Source organism: Nomascus leucogenys, chromosome 16 (genome assembly GCF_006542625.1).
Source record: "Nomascus leucogenys isolate Asia chromosome 16, Asia_NLE_v1, whole genome shotgun sequence".
NCBI lineage: Eukaryota > Metazoa > Chordata > Mammalia > Primates > Hylobatidae > Nomascus > Nomascus leucogenys.
This window is the reverse complement of record NC_044396.1, coordinates 84,518,810-84,539,062: the sequence shown is the minus strand read 5'-3', so window position 1 is coordinate 84,539,062 and position 20,253 is coordinate 84,518,810. Positions and strand designations below refer to the sequence as shown.

General features: G+C 44.8%; 1 protein-coding gene and 1 long non-coding RNA gene across 2 annotated transcripts in view; both read left to right on the top strand.

Annotated features, from left to right (window-relative positions):
- Positions 1–20,253, top strand: part of KCNQ3 (potassium voltage-gated channel subfamily Q member 3) — a 350,253-nt gene that overhangs the window by 12,822 nt on the left and 317,178 nt on the right. The window lies entirely within an intron of this gene.
- On the top strand, positions 181–17,983 carry LOC115830658. The gene is made up of 3 exons (XR_004026198.1): positions 181–192; positions 7,367–7,376; positions 17,844–17,983. It is a non-coding gene; the product is annotated as an uncharacterized LOC115830658 (long non-coding RNA).

Here is a 20,253-nt window from a genome sequence, read left to right as displayed (position 1 = left end):
CTTAGCCCAATCGGACTATTCATCTCTCTCCTTCTGCCTATCCCTCCAATCCCAGCTTCCGCTTCGTCTCACTTCATATCAGCTGTCTCATGTATCCGCTATGGATGCTTCTCCGAAGCCCTGGTAGTGCCAGTCTGAAAAATGAAACCAGCACTACTTAATAATCAGCAAGTCTAATCACACTAATCAGCAGTTACTTTGCAGCAATTTATGGGATTTATGGTCCCAGCACAGAGAGAGGCACTTGACAGCTTAGAAAAATCAGAGGCTGTTGGAGCTGGAAGGGAAGTTTGAGAAGAGGAAACCGAGACCCGGGGACATTTGAAACTTGCCTAAGGTGGTGCTGCTAAGCGGAGGACCCAAACCAAGTCTTCATGCGAGGCTGGCATCCATTCAGCCACACTGGCCTCCCCACGTGCCTCCAACAGCAGTGTGCCGTCAGAAGAGTCTGGTTTCCTCTGGGTTCACAGTTGCCTTAGGATCTAAGTCCAATCCTGTCCGAAGTGTAGTTTTGCTTGATGGGGTCTTTCACTTTATCTCAGAAAAGCTAGGGATATTTGTTCAGAATGTTTTCTTTCAAGGGCAAGATGAGTTACCACGCAGGGCCACATTTTCTTATTGATCTATGTGAGGTGAGGTGTTTGTTTATAAATGAACAGAAGGAGGAGTTTAAACGCAGGTTGGGCTGAGGGATCAGGCATCCCTACATGGACTCTTGCCAAGGAGGGCTTCTCTTTCTGCTGAAATCCCAGAGCTAAGATCCACCTTTTTTCTGTCCTTCCCCTGCCTCCCATCTAGTTCTCTACCAAGAGTCCTATAAAATAGTCTCTGGACTCCAGTGAGCTCAGCCTTGAGTTGGGGCATTCAAAACCTCCATGTTAATGACAACTAATGTTTTTATCCACTGGGTGGTTCATAAAGTCACCTGTGGAGTAGCACCATTGTTTGTTCCATTCATGGAGACCTGATTTATTTTTATTATTACAGCCACTTACATTTATTTGTAGTGTTATTTCTCTGTGCCATGGGCTAGGCACTCTAGATAGTTCTAAGGTGTGGCTGAGAGCCCAGGGAACACCCGCCCAGCCACCAGGAAACCAAAGCTCTCACCTTGAGTCTTCTGCTGATTTGCTCTCTAGTCTCTGTAACTCATTTTACTTCTAGTGGCCTCAGTTTGCTCATCTGAAATATGGACCTAATTTTCCCTGCCTTCCAGGTTATTTAAAGAGCTAAGTGAAGCAACGGAGGACCGGACCTTGGCCAACAGAGTTTGGGGATGAGTGCTGGCATTCTGTGTTGGTTTGTGTTTCACCAGAAGCTGACACTGAGGCAGGCGGCTCAGGGCACGTGGTTTATTTACCACACAGTTGCTCTATCTTGTTTTCATTATCTCCCCTTTGAGGAGTCTTTAGAGACTTTTTTCCCCAATTGCCCCCACCTATGAAATGTTAATACTACTGATACACTGTGTATTTCTTTGTAAACTGTGTGTTTATATGGGCTTTCTATATAAAGTGTAAAAAGAGTAAGATTTTTTCACTCTATCCTCCCAGAACCAATTTTGCCCCCTGGAATGCAATAGCATCCCTACTGAGAATGCATGATTTAGGAGGTGATTCCAAGAAAAATTGGAGAATTTAGTAAAATTGGGGAAAGTAAGTGAAATAAGACAGGAAAGAAGTAGATTATAAGGATGTGTCATTAAGCAGGTTACCATGAGGGCAATTGAGGCTCAGTCTTCCTAGGGACCCTGGAATGCGATCTAGAACAGCCAGGAATGGTCCTTGAACTCCAGCCATGACTGTCTAAGGGTTGCTCCCAGGGGCAGAGAAACTTCTTAGCCAAACGTGCCACATTGAGGCTACTTTTGGCAGGGGCTGGGAGTGAGTCCTGAGGAGGTATGGGAAGGGTGCCAATGACAACTGGTAGTCGTCCTCTGGTTCATAAGTAAAGACAATACTGTGACTTAAAGCTCACAATATGTGGCTCTGTTTTCTCAGTGATTCTTAAGTAAAGGAAGTCTTGAAGCCTAAGGTTTGTGATGATTCTCTAGTGTTTTTTCCCCTTCATTAATTTTTCAGTTAGGGTTGTCATTCAGGAAAAAAATGAATTAAAAGTATTTGTAAATATGTAAATGCAATGCCTGGTATCTAATGATAGCTGAACTTTCTAAGCTCTTACTGTGTGCTGGAATTAGAGTGTTCTCAGAAGCACCACAAAGCCTGGTCACTGCCTGCATTATCCTTTGGGGAAAGGAGCTTTCTCCTTGTTAATATTATGGTATGGCCACATATTTGCAATTCTCACCAAATAAAACAGACTAGTTCTTTCCTTTTATTTACTTATGTCATTTATTTGTTTTATTTCATGTATTTATTTATTTTTTAGACAGGGTCTCCCTCTGTCTCCCAGGCTGGAGTCCAGTGGTGCAATCATGGCCCACCACAGCCTCAACCTCCTGGGCTCAAAGCAGTCCTCCTGCCTCAGCCTCCCAAGTAGCTGAGACCACAGGCATGTGCCACTATGCCCACTACTTTTTTGTTTGTTTGTTTTTGAGACGGAGTTTCACTCTGTTGCCCAGGCTGGAGTGCAGTGGCGCGATCTCGGCTCACTGCAAGCTCCGCCTCCTGGGTTCATTCGATTCTCCTGCCTCAGCCTGCCGAGTAGCTGGGACTACAGGCGCCCACCACTACACCTGGCTAATTTTTTTTTTTTTTGGTATTTTTAGTAGAGACGGAGTTTCACCATGTTAGCCAGGATGGTCTCGATCTCCTAACCTTATGATCCTCCCGCCTCCGCCTCCCAAAGTGCTGGGATTATAGGCATGAGCCGCCATACCCGGCCTATGCCCGCTATTTTTTTTAAATTTTTTTTTGTAGAGACGGAGTATCACTATGTTACCCAAGCTGATCTAGAACTCCCAAGAGAGTTATTTTAAATAAGCATGGACAACTTCAATCCTGCTGACATAATTCTGAGTGGCTTTTGTGATACTTTCAAAGAATGAAGAATCTTAACTAATTTATAATGTGAGAAACATTAGCATTTTCAAAACAAGATTAAATTAGATTTTCCAATTGCTCTTACAAACACATCTTTTGTAGAGAAAATGGCAGGATCTTGGTTGTAAACGAGGTGCTGTGACTTCCGCCCTATGCTGGAGTTCTGGTTTCCTGGGGAAGTCATTAACATTCCCCTTCACAGTTCTGGAACACGAAAGGAAATGTTGAGATTTCTTTTTTAAATTCCTCTTTTTGTGCCATGACTTGAACATATCTTGTTTGGCTGGGAAAACATTTCTTGGAAAAAATGTAATCCTTTAGGTTTTGTATACATACACTGATCAAACTCAAGACATGCTGATTGATCACTCAAAGGCCATTGATTTCAGGCCTAGCAGATGCCAGACCTTGGACTAGGAATAGGAGAAAGAGGGGTGAATAAATCAGTTTCTGCTCTTGAGGGACTAGTCGTCAAATAGGCGAATAAATAATTGCACAATGGTGTGACACTCACTCTAATATATGCAGATACTGAGTCCACTTGGGGATAGTTGTAAAGTTGTCAACACTGTTTAAATGAATCAGGGAAGATTTCTATCAAGTAGATTTCATCGTCTGTACAGAATGGAGACCACTTCCTCCTTCGTTTTCTAATGTACAGCCTTGACCATGAAGAATGCAAGGTCCGACTTTTTATCACACCGAAGGAAAGTTGCTGAAAGTGATACAAAGGAAAGTGGAATCATAAAACCTGAGCTGGGTGAACCTTGAACTGTGTAAAGCGAATGAAGACTTGCTTTTTAGTGGCACATTCCATACACGCAAGCATCCATTCTCTGCATTCCAGAGCCTGATACAACACATGACACTCTGGATACAAAGTCTTTTTGCATGAATGGACACAATGCCAGCCTCCAAGGAGTGTGTGGCTTCACTGAAAAGCAGACATGGATATAAGTACTGGCTTTGAAGTCTGGCTGTAACATTGTTTAACCAGTAACCTTGAGTAAAACCACTTAACCAGCCTAGACCTGTTTGCTCGTCTGTAACGTGAACATGTCTGTGCACATGGTAAGGATTAAATGAAGTGGCTGTGATACAGTCTTATGGGCTTATAGTAGGTATCAGATAAATGGCCATTCCATCCTTATTCTTTTCCAATTCTGCTAATATAAAACTGATGTCAAGTGATTCTTCTGCCTCAGCCTCCTGAGTAGCTGGGATTACAGGCGCCCGCCACCACACCTGGCTAATTTTTGTATTTTTAGTAGAAACAGGGTTTCATCTTGTTGGCCAGGCTAGTCTTGAACTCCTGACCTCAGGTGGTCCACCCGCCTCAGCCTCCCAAAGTGCTGGAATTACAGGCATGAATCGCTTGAACCCGGGAGGCGGAGGTTGCGGTGAGCCGAGACTGTGCCATTGCACTCCGGCCTGGGCGTCAGAGGAAAACTCCATCTCAAAGAAAAAAAGAAAAAATGATGTCACTGAATAAAAGTAATGCCGAAGTCAATATGGTATCATAATTCCTACCCTAAGGTTATGCCCTAGAGCATGACAAAGTGTGAGTTCTGATGTGCCATTTTTATAAAAGGGAGGAAATTACATTGAAAATAAAAAAGAAGTGTAGAAGAAAAGATTTGCTGCCTGTCCCAAGTCACCTGAGGAAGCAGGTATGCCATGAAAAACACTCGCCTAGACCACACAACCTCCAGGCAGGCCAGGACTGAGTTTTTGCAATCATATTAGACGTCTAAACCCAACCACACACTCTGCTTACTTGAAGAGTAGGGAAAAAGAGATCTAGAGAGTTTTTGGTTCACTTGAGTGAGAAACTAGCGGATTTCTTTCCTGAGTAAATTATGTTTTCATCTTGTAGAAAACGAATTCTGCAGGATGCTTCTGTTTTGTTTGCTTTGGCTGTCAGGGCTGTGAATACCATTTGTGGCTCAACTAGAGTGACAGCCTTGTAGACTTTATGCCTGGGTTCTTTCTTCCTCTAGGTTTTCCCTCTCCTCTTGTGCTCTTGAACTACGCTTCTTATTCCAAATACTTCTTGTTACTTGATTTTATTTTTCTGTCACAAAAGAGCTCAATAAATATTGTAAATGAAGTTGCCAATTGAAGCCACATAGACTAGTCTTTTTAATCCCACTAAATTAGTCTGGGTTCGTTCATAGATGCGAACATGCTGTGGGCCAAATTGTCGTCTTCCGAAACAGGGCTATTTATGAAGTAGAAATCTGATAAAAGCTAAAGGCTGTTATGTTTTGTGTCTTCCCTGAATGCTAACATTGTGTGTGTATGTGTGTCTTGAGTGAGGCATATACTGTATATGTATACGTGTGTGTGTTTGTGTGTAGAAAAAGAGACAGAAAGAGGGAAGGAGGGAAAGGGAAAATGGTAGATGGGGAGAGGGAGAATACTCTTCCATTTTGGGATATCAATGGTAGTAGTAACAATGGTAATCATTCTTTCTATTCCTTATTGACCTGTGTCCAGGGTATCAGGTTAATCATTAAAAACATTGTTGCATTTGCTCCTTGTGATAACACTGCCAGATGTGTATAATTGGCCCCTGTTTTATCAATGGGGACAAAGAGCCTCAGAAAAAAGTATCTGACTTTTTCAGAGTTTTTCAGGGGCAGGGCTAGGATTGGCTTAAGATATTCTGAATGCAGTAGCTGTGATGCGGTGAAAAGTTCATATTCCAGCACTGCCACTCACTGTTGATTTTCTTGTCATTTGTAAAAAATTGAAATATAATTCATATATCATAAAAACTTACCATTTAAAAGTGTACAATTCACAGCTGAGTGCAGTGGCTCACGCCTGTAATTTCAGCACTTTTGGAGGCCAAGGTGGGTAGATCACTTGAGGTCAAGAGTTCAAGACCAGCCTGGCCAACATGGTGAAACCCTCTCTACTGAAAATACAAAAATTAGCCTGGTGTGGTTGTGGGCGCCTGTAATCCCAGCTACTCAAGTGGCTGAGGCACGAGAATCACCTGAACCCAGGAGGCGGAGATCGCAATGAGCCAAGATAGCGCCACTGCACTCCAGCCTGGGCAACAAAGCAAGACTCTGTCTCAAAAAATAAAATAAAATAAAATAAATAAATAAATAAATGTACAATTCAGTGGTTTTAGTATATTTACAAGGTCCTGTAATAACTCGTTGATTTTTATAGTTTACACTTGCTAGTGTTAGTCAAGACTAAAACGGTGCTATAAAAAGCTGTCATTTTGATCCTTGATTTTTCTCATCTGCAAAAGAGTAGTTGTGAAAGTTTAATGGGTAAAAGAAAAGGTTAAGATAATGAGAAGACAAGCCACTGACTGGGAGAAATATTTGCCACACACCTATCTGATAAAGACCTTGTAGCACACGTACAAAGAACTCTCAAAATTCAACAGTAAGGAAAACAATTCAATTAAAAATAGACAAAATATTTGGACAGACATCTCATTAAAGAAGATATATAGATGGCAGAGAAGCAGATGAAGTGATGCTGAATATAATTTCGTTAGGGAATTGTAAATTAAAACAACAATGAGATATCACTACATACCTATTTGAATGGGGGTGGCTAAAATCCAAAGCAAGGACAATGTCAAATGTTCACAAGGATGTAGGGCAACAGGAACTGTGATTCATTGCTGATGGGAATGGAAAAATGGTACAAGCACCCTGGAAGGCAGTGGGTAGTTTCTTTTCTTTTCTTTTTGAGATGGAGTCTTGCTCTTGTCACCCAGGCTGGAGTGCAATGGCATAATCTTGGCTCACTGCAACCTCCACTTCCTGGGTTCAAGTGATTCTCCTGCCTCAGCCTCCTGAGTAGCTAGGATTACAGGTGCCCACCACCACGCCCAGCTAGTTTTTGTATTTTTTAGTGGAGACAGGGTTTCACCATGTTGGCCAGGCTGGTCTCGAACTCCTGACCTCATGTGATCTGCCTGCCTCGGCCTCCCAAAGTGCTGGGATTACAGGTGTGAGCCACTGCTTACAAACCTAAATACAGTGTTACCGATAGTGTCCTGCAGTTGTGCTCTTATTTACCCAACTCATTTGAAATCTTATATCCACACAAAAACCTTCATGCAAATGTTTCTAATAGCTTTATTCATAATTGCCAAGCACAATACAACCAAGATGAATGGATAAACAAACCATCGTACATCCATACAATAAACTATTGTATTAGGTGGTAAAAAGAAATGAGATATTAAGTCATGAAATACATGAGTGAATCTTAAATGCATATTACTAAATGACAAAAGCTACAGTGCTAAGTGAAAAGACTACATACTGTATGATTTCAATTATATGACATTGTAGAGAAAGCAAAACTTTAGAGACAGGAAAAAGATCAGTAGTTGTCAGGGGCTAGAAGATAGGGAAGGAGGGTGGAATAGATGAAGCGCAGGTGATATTTTAGGGTGGTGAAATTATTCTGTGTGATGCCATAATGGTGGATACATGACTTAGTGCATTTGTCAAAACCCACAGAGCTTCATGGCACAAAAAGTGAGCCTTGTGTTTGTAAATTTAAAAAATTATTTAGGAGGTCACGGAATCCCAGGAAGGGATGCAGATGGTGACAAGAGAATCTAGCTATATTACAAATAAATGAAACAACCTCATTGAAGGTGATGGAGGGAGAAGGTGCTGACCTAAGCAACTTTGGCAGTGAGTGGAGTTTCTAAGACTAAAAACAAAAGGCATAGTACATAAGTGCTGTTGTTTCCCATGGGGTATGGGTCAATGATTCTCATATTATTATACTTGTGTGCTGGAATTTAACGGTTAAGCAAAATATGGCAGTGGTGGGAGCTAGGTTTCTCACCACTGAAGTGAGAGTTTACAGAAAAGTAAATGGAGTCTAGAATATCCATGTAGTATGGATTTGAGTTGGAAATATGCATGTAGACTCATGTTTAACTTAATACAAACACAGATGGTTATGAATTGAAATATTTATAAATATGTGTGTATGCATGGGCTATATACACACACATATATATCCTTGTGCTGTCAGCTCATTGAGCCTAGAAAGTCAAATCCTGGTTGCAGTGAGCACACCCGGCATCCAGACCTTGGTTTCTAAAACCATTCTGCACAAAAAGGATACAGGGATCCCTGAATAAATGGCTGATTCTAAGATGGGGCAGGAAATATATACAAGGTGAGCCAAGGGCATCTTATAGTGCCAGAAAGTAAAAAGGTGTTTAAAAAAATCCCATATTGATGGGAGTATGTCAAAGGGGTACAGAAGCCAACTGAAAGAGCACCCCCTGGCCAATGTGGGACAATTTGAGACACAAAATAAAGTAGTACTAGAGTATAACAAAAGTATAAATATCCACAAGCCCATACTGATATATAACAAATAAATGAGTGAATAAATATGAGAAGAAGAGAGGAATCTCCTGTAAGAAGAATTCCAAGTAATTTATGTAGATATTCCACCCTCAAGGAGAGGGAGCCTAGTGAGGGCTGCATAAGTGACTTCCTTCCAAAGGGTATGGAAAAGGAGTTAAAAAAAAAAAGAGAGAAAAAGAAAACTTCATAATGGAGGAAACTGTAAAACGCGACCTCAAACGATAGCCAGGTGTTATAGTTTGGATATTTGTACCCTCAAACTACATGTTGAAATTTGATGCCCAGTGTTGAAAGTAGGGGCCTAATGGGAAGTGCTTGGGTCATGGGGTTAGACCACCTCATGAATAATTAATCCCCTCCCTGTGTGCTGGGGAATAAGTGAGTTCTCATTCTTATTAGTTCCCATGAGAGCTGGTTGTTAAAAAGAGCCTGACACCTTTCCTCTGCCTTGCTTCCTCTCTTATCCTGTGATCCCTGCACATGCCAGCTCCCCTTCCCTTTCTACCATGAGTGGAAGCAACTGGAGGTCCTCACTGGGTGCAGATGCTGACACCATGCCTGCAGAACCATGAGCCAAATAAATCTCTTGTCTTTATAAATTACCCAGCCTTAGGTATTCCTTTATAGCACACTGAATGGACTAAAACACCAGGTGATCCAGGTTCACATCAACCATGATTAATCATGTTGATAGTATGTACCCTTGACATGATGTGATGAAAATGGCATTTTACTGTGGTCTTCCCCCACAAATCCCATAACCCTAGTTTAATCATGGGTGAAAAATCGTACGAATTGCAAGCAAGGAACATTCCACAAAATACCTGACCAGTACTCTTCAAAATTATCAAGGTCATCTGAAACAAGGAAAGACTGAGAAACTCTCACAGCCAAGAGATGCCTATGGAAATGTGAAACTAAATGAAATATGGGATCCCCTAGATGGGATCCTGGGAGAAAAGAGGGTATTAAGTAAAAACTAAGGGAATCTGAATCAAGTATGGACTTCAGTTAATAAAAATGCATTAGGATTGATTTATTAGTTGTCACAAATGTATCATACTAGTGTAAGATGTTAATAATAGGGGAAACCGGCTGCAGGTTATATGGGAATTCTGTACTATAGTATCAGTATTTCTCTAAATTGAAGACTATTCATGGCCAGGCGCAGTGGCTCATGCCTATACTCCCAGCACGTTGGGAGGCTAAGGTGGGAGGATCACTTGAGATCAGGAGTTCGAGACCAGCTTGGGCAACATGGTGAAACCCTGTCTCTACTAAAAATACAGAAATTAGCTGGGTGTTTTGGTGCATGTCTGTAGTCCCAGCTACTTGGGAGGCTAAGGCAGGAGAATCACTTGAACCTGGGAGGCGGAGGTTGCGATGAGCCGTGATTGTGCCACTGCACTCCAGCCTCGGTGTCAGAGTGAGACTCTGTCTCAAAAAGAAAAAAAAGAAAACTATTCTAAAAAGTAAAGTCTATTTTAAAAAGTTGATTGGCGGGTTTTGTGCATGTAGGCATGGCACATGTAGAAGTCCTACGGTTCTGGAAGCTTGGATGCCTTCATGGGCCTGGCCCACTGTGATGCTAAAGCAGCCTGCTGAGCCAGAAAGATATGATGGGAAGGTATTTATTTTGTCTAACTGAAGCTACTGTAGTGAGCTGTTGTTGGTTGTTGGGAGGTAGGAACCTTAGGGAACTTCTCACTGTGTGGCCCTACTCCTGACTCATCATGTACCTTGAGGGAGGCCGTGTTGGGCCAAGGGTGGCTTATAGGATGAAAAGGACCTAGACCGGGTGGCAAGTCCTGGACCAGGAGTCAGGATGCCTGGACTCTGACATGATTTATGGAGGGTTTGCCATAAGGAAGATGTTGATGGAAGTGGCAGGGCTTCTACCTTCAAAGACCTCATCATCAGGACAGGAGGTGGACATGCTCATGACCACGGAGGGAGGCAGGGTGGCCTTGTTACAACAGTCTGCACTCTGCTGTCAGATGTGGGAGCAAATCCCTGTTTTGCCACCTGTGCCACCTCCGGAAAGTTGCTAACCTTCCTAAGCCTCAAATTCTTTGTTGGTAAAATAGGATAATATGTCTTGCCCCACCAGCCCACTGTGACCATAGGATAGCAGAATGGTTGTTAAGCAGCTGGCATAGTGCTGTTGATGGTAAGGGTAATGCTAATAAACCACTCTAGTACAAAGGCAGATTGGTACACAGGCTGAAAGTCAAAATACAGACAGACTGCTGGGAGGGGTTCTGGGATAGAGCTCTGGCTGGCTTTCTGGAGGAGGCAGCCTTTGATCCAGGCATGGAAGGATGGAATGATGTCAGAGTCTGGGTTAGGGGTGAAGGCAGAAGGGAGACACTGACAAAGGCTTGGAGTTGAGAAAATGCAGCAGGTCACTAAGGTGTGATCATTTCCCAGTGGCTGCATCCAGGGACCCTTTATATGGAAGTGGGAGGGGTGGGGTAGCTGAGTGGTGAGAGGATGAAACAAGAGATGAAGCTGGAGGGGTGTGACCTTTCTTAACCGAGGAATTACTGTGTTACCTTAGGCAAGAAACCTCGGTGTCTCTGTATCTTTCTTCCCTGAAAAACTATATGGACACATTTTAGGATTTCTCGGTGGAGAAGCTATTATGGATGGGACTGTTCCTCATGGGGCAGGAACGTCACACACTCTGCAGGATGTTCAGCATCCTGGGCTCCTGCCCACAGCACTGTTAGAGTTCCCCTATTGTGATAAATCAGATCTACTCTTTCCAAAGGGTCTGATTTGGGTGTTGGCACCCTTGTTTGAGGACCACTCCCTTCTGTGGTCTCTAAAACTTCTTGTTCTAAAGGCCGTGACTGCCTAAGTTCTCTGGCTTCAGATTTCCAGCATTCATACAGTTGGTTGAAGCAAAAATACATATGTAGGAGGCTGCAGAATGGATTGCACTTGTGGGGTTAGTGTGCAGTTCACAGCAGTTTTTTATGACTTTAAGAAAGCTGGCCGGGCGCAGTGGCTCACGCCTGTAATCCCAGCACTTTGGGAGGCTGAGGTGGGCAGATCACTGAGGTCAGGAGTTCGAGGCCAGCTTGAACAACGTGATGAAACCCCGTCTCTACTAAAAATACAAAAAAATTAGCCGGGCATAGTGGCGGGCGCCTGTAGTCCCAGCTACTCGGGAGGCTGAGGCAGGAGAATGGCGTGAACCCAGCAGGTGGAGTTTTGCAGTGAGCTGCCGAGATCACACCACTGCACTCCAGCCTGGGCAACAGAGCGAGACTCCGTCTCAAAAAAAAAAAAAAAAAATAGAAAGCTAACAATTCTTTTTGAATTATAAACAGTTTGGCTCAGGTAAAATACCCACATACATCATTTCAAAAGTTGGGGAAAATAAATTAACTAAACAAACTGCACACACACACACACACGCACCCTCAATCCCCGAGCCCTGGTGTTTGGAACATTAATTAGTGTCACTGTATGAAACATATTAAGCTGGGGACCTTGCTGCTTTCATCTGGAAAAAAAAATAGCAGTGGGAAATGCTGACTTTGGAAATAGCAGAAGCAGTGGGCTTGTTCCAGGAATATTGCAGTGACTCAGACCCCAACCTGGGCTGCACAACTTGTTGCTACAGAAGCCTGGCCACTTTGGTTGGATTGGGGGTGGGCAGAGAGAATGTGGATGAAAATGTGACTTGTGTTTCAAGTGACAGAGGCTTTTTGGAGCTGAGAGTTTATAGCCAGACTATGGGGAGTCTGAATCTCAGCGGTGTGACCTCAGGCAAGGGACTTCACTTCTCTGGATCTCAGTTTCCTCATCTATAAAATGGGAATATTAACAGTATCCACCCGCCGGGCGCAGTGGCTCACACCTGCAATCCCTGCACTTTGGGAGGCCGAGGCGGGTGGATCACGAGGTCAGGAGATCGAGACCATCCTGGCTAACACGGTGAAACCCCGTCTCTACTAAAAATACAAAAAAAAATTAGCCAGGCTCCAGACTTGGTAGTGGGTGCCTGTAGCCCCAGCTACTTGGGAGGCTGAGGCAGGAGAATGGTGTGAACCCAGGAGGCGGAGCTTGCGGTGATCTGAGATCATGCCACTGCACTCCAGCCTGGGCAACAGAGGGAGACTCTGTCTCAAGAAAAAAAAAAGTACCCACCTCTAAGAGTTCCAGTGAGGATTACATGAGTTAGTTAGTGCAGATGGAACACATGGACAAGTGCTGGGCACAGATGAGAGTGTAAGTATCTGCTAGGACAGCAATGACGAGGACAGTGGTGATGAATCCAGGCCTCTGGGATTCTAGCTGTAAATAGAGTAGGTACCAAGCTCAAAAAATGCCAACTGAAGAAACGAATAAATCTAAATGGAGGTACAGGGAGTAATACTGGGGCACCCAAGAAGAAGCATAGGCCTCTTATGTCCATATCAATGTTTTTCAATTGTAGTAAAATATATGTATAACATAAACTTTACCATTTTAATGGCCAGGTGCAGTGGCTTATGCTTGTAATCCCAGCACTTTGGGAGGCCGAGATGGGAGAATCATATGAGGTCAGGAGTTTGAGACTAGCCTGGCCAACATGGTGAAACCCCATCTGTACTAAATATACAAATATTAGACAGATGTGGTGGCACACACCTGTAATTCTGTCTACTCGGGAGGCTGAGGCAGGAGAATCACTTGAACCCGAGGGGTGGAGGTTGCAGTGAACTGAGATCACGCCACTGCATTCCAGCCTGGGCAACAGAGTGAGACTCTGTCTTAAAAAAAATTTACCATTTTAACTATTTTTATGTGTATAGTTCAGTGGCATAGAATGTTTTTTTTCATCTTGTAAACTAAAACTTTGTACTCACTACACAGTAACTCCCTACTTCCCCCTCTCCTCAGGCTCTGGCAACCACATTCTACTTTCTATCTCTGTGATTTTAATACCTTTAAGTACCTCTTATGAATGGAATCATAGAGTATTTGTCGTTTTGTGATTGGCTTAGCATAATGTCCTTAAGCTTCATCCCTATTGCATCATGCGTCAAAATTTCCTTCCTTTTAGTGGCGGTGTAATATTACATTGTATGTGTATATGTCATTTGTTCATGAAGGGACACTTGGGTTTCTTCATTTCCACCTTTTGGCTATTATGAGTAATACTTCCAGGACCATGGGTGTACATCACCATATTAATGCATCTAATTATGTCTGAGTTTCTCTGGCTCCTCAAGCCCATTTCATCTGCTGCTCCATGGTGGTCAGTGGGGAGAAAGGATAGTGGGAGTATCAGGCACTGAGATGACCCCTTCCTAGCTGGATTACTTTGGGCAGTTCTTTCATTCCTCTGGGTCTCCATTTCTTCATCTGTAAAGCGGAGGTACTCGTATTTCCTTCCTTATAAAGAATAAAGGAGAATAAAATAAAAAAGAATATAGGAGAATAAAATGAGTTTATTTATGTAAAGCACTTGGTACAGCGTTGACACATAGCAAACCTTGTAGAAATGAAGCCACTGTTATTAATATAACGCTCCGGGCACACTGGACATAATTTTAACGACTATGACCTGTTGTGGACATGAGAGAGTGGAGGAACAGAGAGGCTGGGTGACTTGCCCGGGGACACACAGCTGTTAGGCTGTGAAGCTGGGATGGAACCCACATGAGCCCGAGGACAGGCCCATGCTTTCTCTCCCAGTCCTTTTCTGGGCCCTTCTCCCTGAGCTCCAGTGGAGCTGCCACTCAGATTCATCTCGCATTATTCTCTGCCTTGGCAGGGTCTGCCATGAGCATCCCAACCAGATCGTGGTTCTCTTGCAAGCAAGAGCCACACATGAAATGTTTTCTTTTAATCGACGGTGCCAGGCATGGTGTTAGGCATGAGGTCCGTGTTTAACAAGCACTGTTGACTAATCCCTTTGGCCTTGCAGTGTCCGAGCTGAGTTCCAAACCAAACTCCAGATGCGAACACTGGCATTGGAAGCTGCTCTCGGAAGCCTGAATGCCACTGGCTTCCGTGGGGACTGCACAGACACGCTCCTGGCAGGCACTTGCTTGGCAGCCTGGGGAGAAGCTTTCGTCCTCTAGTTGGGCCAGGTCAGCCCCACTGCTGTTTCCTCACAACCATCCTTGCCATTTAGGATAATTTAGCAGGAGTCTGTTGCGTGTGGATTCTACTCCAGGTTTTAAGTCGGTCAATGTTTGTGCTCAGAGATGATAAAAAAAACAGATCAATGAGAATTGACTGATCATGATCCAGCTCACAGGAAGGGAGTTGGAGGGTTTGGAGGGGAAGAGGAGGGAGCCAGCTGGCCTCTGAGCCTGCACTCAGGGACACCACCCGCCTAGAAGGAGCCTCTAGGTCAGTGCAGGCCCCTCGGTATTAGGCCCCAGGCTCTACTGTAAGAACAGCCGAGGATACACAGAGTCTGTGCCACTGGCCTTGAGGGGCCCCACATAATAATTCCAGGCAGCCCGACCTCTCAGGCCTCATCTCCTGCAATGTCCTGACTTCTCTTCTGTCTTCTGCTCTTACCCATCCATTCTCCAACCGACAGCCAGAGTTGTCTTTTTCCAGAGTGAGCTAGATGATGCCTTCCGTGGCTCAAAGCCCTTCAGGGGCTGTCTGTTGACCTTAGACTAGTACCTGCTGTCTTCACCAAGGCCAACAGGCCCCAGATGATCCAGCCCTTGCCCACCTCTCTTCCCTTGGGTGGACCAGCCATTCCCCAGCATTCTGCTCTCCAGATCACCATGGCCCTTCCTAGACCATCCAAGGTCCTGCCTCCCCTGGGGGCCTTCGCTCTACCCGAGAGACCGCACCCTTAACTCCCATGAAGTGGCTTCTTTCGGTTCCAGGAGGGGCTTCCCTGACCACCTTCACCCTAAGTCAGTCTTCATTTTTATATCCTTCCAAGCACCCTGTCATGAGCTGTAATTATCATAATCTGTAAGTTACATGTTTATTTACTGATTTGTCTCCCTTCATTAAACTGAGAGCTCTAGGCAGGCAAACATCATGTCAAGTTCACTGTGGTGTCCCCAGCTCCCAGCTTGGGGGGCCAGACTGTGGTGTGTGTTTGTTGACTGACTGAATAACCCAGACAGACTCACTGGAATGTGTCTGGAGGAGGATGAGCAAGGTGGCCCCAAAATGACCTGAATCCTGTATCATGCTTGACAGATTGGAGCATGCCCAGCTTGGAGGCAGAGAGTGAAGAGGGCTGTGAGTCTTACCCTCAGATATCCCTGGTCCTGTCCTGTGGGTGAGGAATGGACTCTTCTGTGGTTCCCCTGGCCAGTGGAAGGAGTAATAACAAGATGCTCAGCTGCTGAACCCAAGAATTTGGTGCCAGTCATACTTGACTGCAGGGGGACAGCAGTCTTGGAAAGCGGGTAGTGTCTCATCTTTGCTGGAAGGTTCCAGTGGAGGTGATAAAACAGCATGTGCATTAAATACTGTTCAGCCTTAAAATGAAAGAATTTCTGACACTTGCTACAACATGGATGAACCCTGAGGACATGAGGCTAAGTGAAATAAGCCAGACACAAAAGGAAAAATACTGCATGGCTCCACTTAAAAGAGGCACCTAGAGGAGTTTAATTCATAGAAACAGAGAGTAGGGCGGTGGTTGCCAGGGGCTGGAGGAAGCAGAGAAGGTGGAGCTATTGCTTGATGGAAACAGTGTTCCATTTTGGGGGGATGAAAATGTTTGGGAGGTGGATAGAGGTGATGGTTGCACAACGATGTGAATGTGATTAATGCCCCTGAATTGCATATTTAAAAATGGTTAAAATGATAAAATCTATGTTGCGTATATTTTAGCACAGTAACAAACAAAAGAAAAACCCAACCCTTGGCTGCAGTGTGAGAAACTACATACCACTGTGGGTGTTTGGACCCAGTGACTTTAAAGGTGCCCTCCAACTCCAGGATGTTTAGTTCTGCAAAAAAAAAGAACTTCATTTGAAAATGTCCCATTTTTCTGTTGACCTGTCCCAGTTGAGCCCCCTTGAAACTACAGGCTGACCAAACATCCAAACATCCAAGCTTGTCCTCTCTGCCCACCTTCCCGCTGCTCCTGCCCTATTTTAAGGCCTGGAGACATCAGATCTCATCTCATCAATTAAATGAAGAAAACGTCGTGGTTGAATATTTGCAACATTTATCCACTGATAGATGTACACTGTGACTCTGCAAAACTCATCCTCTGCTGCTCCAGCGTTGGAGTCCTGTGTGAATAGACGCCTTTCTTCCTTCCTGCACCTACATTTCTGTTTATTGCATGACTAAATCTTCTTCCCTGCACTTTGTACATCTACATCCTTAGCCAATTCATTGAACATTTAGTGAGCATCTACTGATTTCCTATTCTGGAAAATGCAAGCTGTGGGGACAGTCACACAAATAGAATGTGCAGTGTGTCCCAGGCCAGTGGGCATAGAGGAGGGACAGGATAATGTCTGCCCGGGGTGGGCAGTACATTAAGAAAGTCTTCCCAAAGGAGATGCTTCTTGAGCCCGATTGTGTTAGTTTGTTCTCACATTGCTAATAAAGACATAGCTGAGACTGGGTAATTTATAAAGGGAAAAGGTTTAATGGACTCACAGTTCCACATGGCTGGGGAGGCCTCACAATCATGGCAGAAGGCAAAGGAGAAGCAAAGTCACATTTTACATGGCAGCAGGCAAGACAGCATGTGCAGGGGAACTCCCCTTTATAAAATTGTCACATCTCATTGAGGCTTATTCACTATCACAAGAATAGCACAGGATAAACCCACCCCCATGATTCAGTTACCTCCCACCGGGTCCCTCACATGAAACATGGGGATTATTACCATTCAGGGTGAGATTTGGGTGGGGACACAGAGCCAAACCATATTACTGATCTTGAGTGATGAGTAAAAGCTCTTCAGAAAGGCTCAGAACAAAGGGCATCGCAGAGATTATTTCTAGACATTCCATCCTTCTCTGGAAAGAGCTTTCTAATCAACCCATCCTTTGATGCCCTTTTCCAGTTCTGCGTTTCTTTTCTCTCACCCCCTTCTCTTGCCCCAGTCGTCCATTGAAGGGCAGAGAAGGGAGGATGGTGACAATGAGGAAAGGAGGGAAAGCTGGAGTGCTGAGGCTGCCCTAGAAGGAGAACAAGCACGTGAGCTCCTCCTTCCTCTTCAGCTCAGGGGGCATTCGCCTGCATTGGGCCTGACTCTGGTGGGCCTGCCTGTGGGAGATGGTGTGATGCCTGCCCCTCAGTGCCCTGTAGCCCTTCGACTTCATCTCCAGAAACTGTTCCTCACATCCTGCTGTGGAACCTGTGGCTGGAACTGCTGATTGCACAATTGATTTAATCATGAAGCTGTTTTCCTGGGGGAGGGGGAAGGTGTTAGCAATATGGAGGTGAGAGGTGAAGCCAGCTGGACTTCCTGGGTGGAGTGGGGACTTGGAGAACTTTTCTGTCTTACAAGAGGATTGTAAAATGCACCAATCAGCACTCTGTGGCTAGCCAGAGGTTTGTAAAATGTGCCAATCAGTGCCCTGGAAAAATGCACCAATCAGCACTCTGTGGCTAGCTAGAGGTCTGTAAAATAGGCCAATCAACACTCTGTAAAATGGACCAATCAGCACTCTGTAAAATGGACCAAGCAGCACTCTGTAAAATGGACCAATCAGCAGGACATGGGTGGAGACAAATAAGGGAATAAAAGCTGGCCACCCCAGCCAGCAGCGGCAACCCTCTTGGGTGCCCTTCCATGCTGTGGAAGCTTTGTGCTTTTGCTCTTCACAATAAATCTTGCTGCTCACTCTTTGGGTCTGTGCCACCTTTAAGAGCTGTAACACTCCCCGCGGAGGTCCACGGCTTCATTCTTGAATTGAGCGAGACCATGAACCCAGTGGAAGGAACCAACTCTGGACACAGTGGGAAGGGGGCTGGAGTTGGGGGCTGGACCCTGGGTGATGGCCTGGCATGAACTGGGGCTTGCTATGGGCCCATCTTGTACCTTAATTTCTAGGTTTGTAAAACTTTAAGGCCTCAGTGGTTCATAACTGTCCCTTGTTCATCCATGGAAACTGGCCTTGATCCTTGATCCTTGCCTCCCACATGTAGCCCCCAGCTCTCCCACCAACCCCATGATTTTACTTTGGGGACTTAATTCCTTCCTGTTCTTCACTTCATTGTTTGGGATCAGCTGGCCTTACCTGACAAAGATGACAGGTACAGGAGTGAGCACGTGACCCAGGCAGGGCCAATGGCATGGGGCGGGGGTGAATCTGAGGGCTCCAGAGGGAATACCATCAGAGACGTGTTTTCCTGTGGGGGTCTAGAGAGGTGGGAAAAGGGAGTGGCTGAGGTGGAGGACCTGAACTGGAAATCAGAACCATGAGAGGCAGAGTAGGAGCATCCTGCTGGGAGGTTGGAGGGCAGGCAGTTGGAGAGGCCGGTGTGGAAGGGGGATGGGAAATTGACCACTGTACAAGGTTCACAGTAGACCACAGTGGTCTACTGTGAACATTGTAATCTGATCTTGTGGCCATTGGGTTTCACAGTAGGGAGTGGCATGATCAGATTTGTGTTTTGCAAAAGTGACTCTGCCATTGGCTGGAGAAGGCATGGGGAGGCAGGCATACACGTGGTCTTTACAAGACACATTTCAAGATGACACCTAAAATTCACAATGAGGCCATTTACTAAGCTCCTGCCTTGTGCTAGGAGTTACACGTGGGGCTCTAACCCACTGAATGGCTTCAAACACTGTTAAACTGAATTTCATTATCCCTACATTGTAGCTGAAGAACATGCTCAGAGAGGTCCAATATTTTGCTCAGGGTCACACAGCCAGATGCAGCCAGAATAGTCTACACCGAAACCAGTGCTCTTCCTGCTGTACCATGGCAACCTCACCACTCTCTAACCCGTGTTGGCCCTTTTTTCTGTCTCAGGAGCCTTCAGGGCCAGGGCTGACATTTGTGTTCAAGATGATTTCCTTCCTGCTCAAATAAATGCCAAACTGAATGATGGAAGTGATTCAGCAAGAAATAGAATTTGAGGGGGAAAAAAGAGCTGTGTGAAAACATTTACAAATGGATTAAAAATTTGAGTCCATCAGCTCATGCCAACATACTTGGAAGTTTGGGAGGTATTTTTAGACCATGAAATCCAAATGGCACAGATCGTGGGTTGGAAAGATAGAAACGCAAAGAATAGTTTGCTAGCTGTGACCAGAGATTGCTTTGCTTAGTTTTTCCGTAGCTATAAAATAGCAACAATCAAAACGCAGAATTCACTGCAAGCGCATCCTTCCTCCTCCTCCTTTTTACTTTTAATTTTTTCTTCTTCCTCTTTTTTTTTTTTTTTCCATATTTCTCCTTCCCCCTTAGAGCTCAGCTGCTTGTTCTGGGAAACACCTGGAGAGACCTATGCCTACATGACATTTGCTTTTGAACTCCCTTGACACTTTCAGAGGCTGGTAGCAGAAACCCATCTTAAACCAGCTGAGGCGTCCCAGGGATCTTGCTTGCTCATAGACCCCAAAGGAGATCAAGAACTGGCCTGAGTGAGGGGTGTGGCTTTACCATGAAGCAAGGAATTGCCTTCCTAAGTTAGGGACCCACTGACTTAGCTTGGTTCAGGTGCCCGCTGCTGAACGCTTATTCCCCACCTGTGTCTTTGGGTGAAAGGATCATAAGATGGCATGACAGCTGCTACAAAACAGGGGGCATAATAGCTCCCAGGAAAAAGAAGGAGTGCTTGTCAAATTCTTTGACAATAGGAAGGAACGTTTATTGAGCATTTGCATTTTCCAGGCACATTTGTAGCTGCCTACCTGTGCTTTCAATCCTCACAACAGCCCCCACAAAGTAAGTGCAGTTAATGGA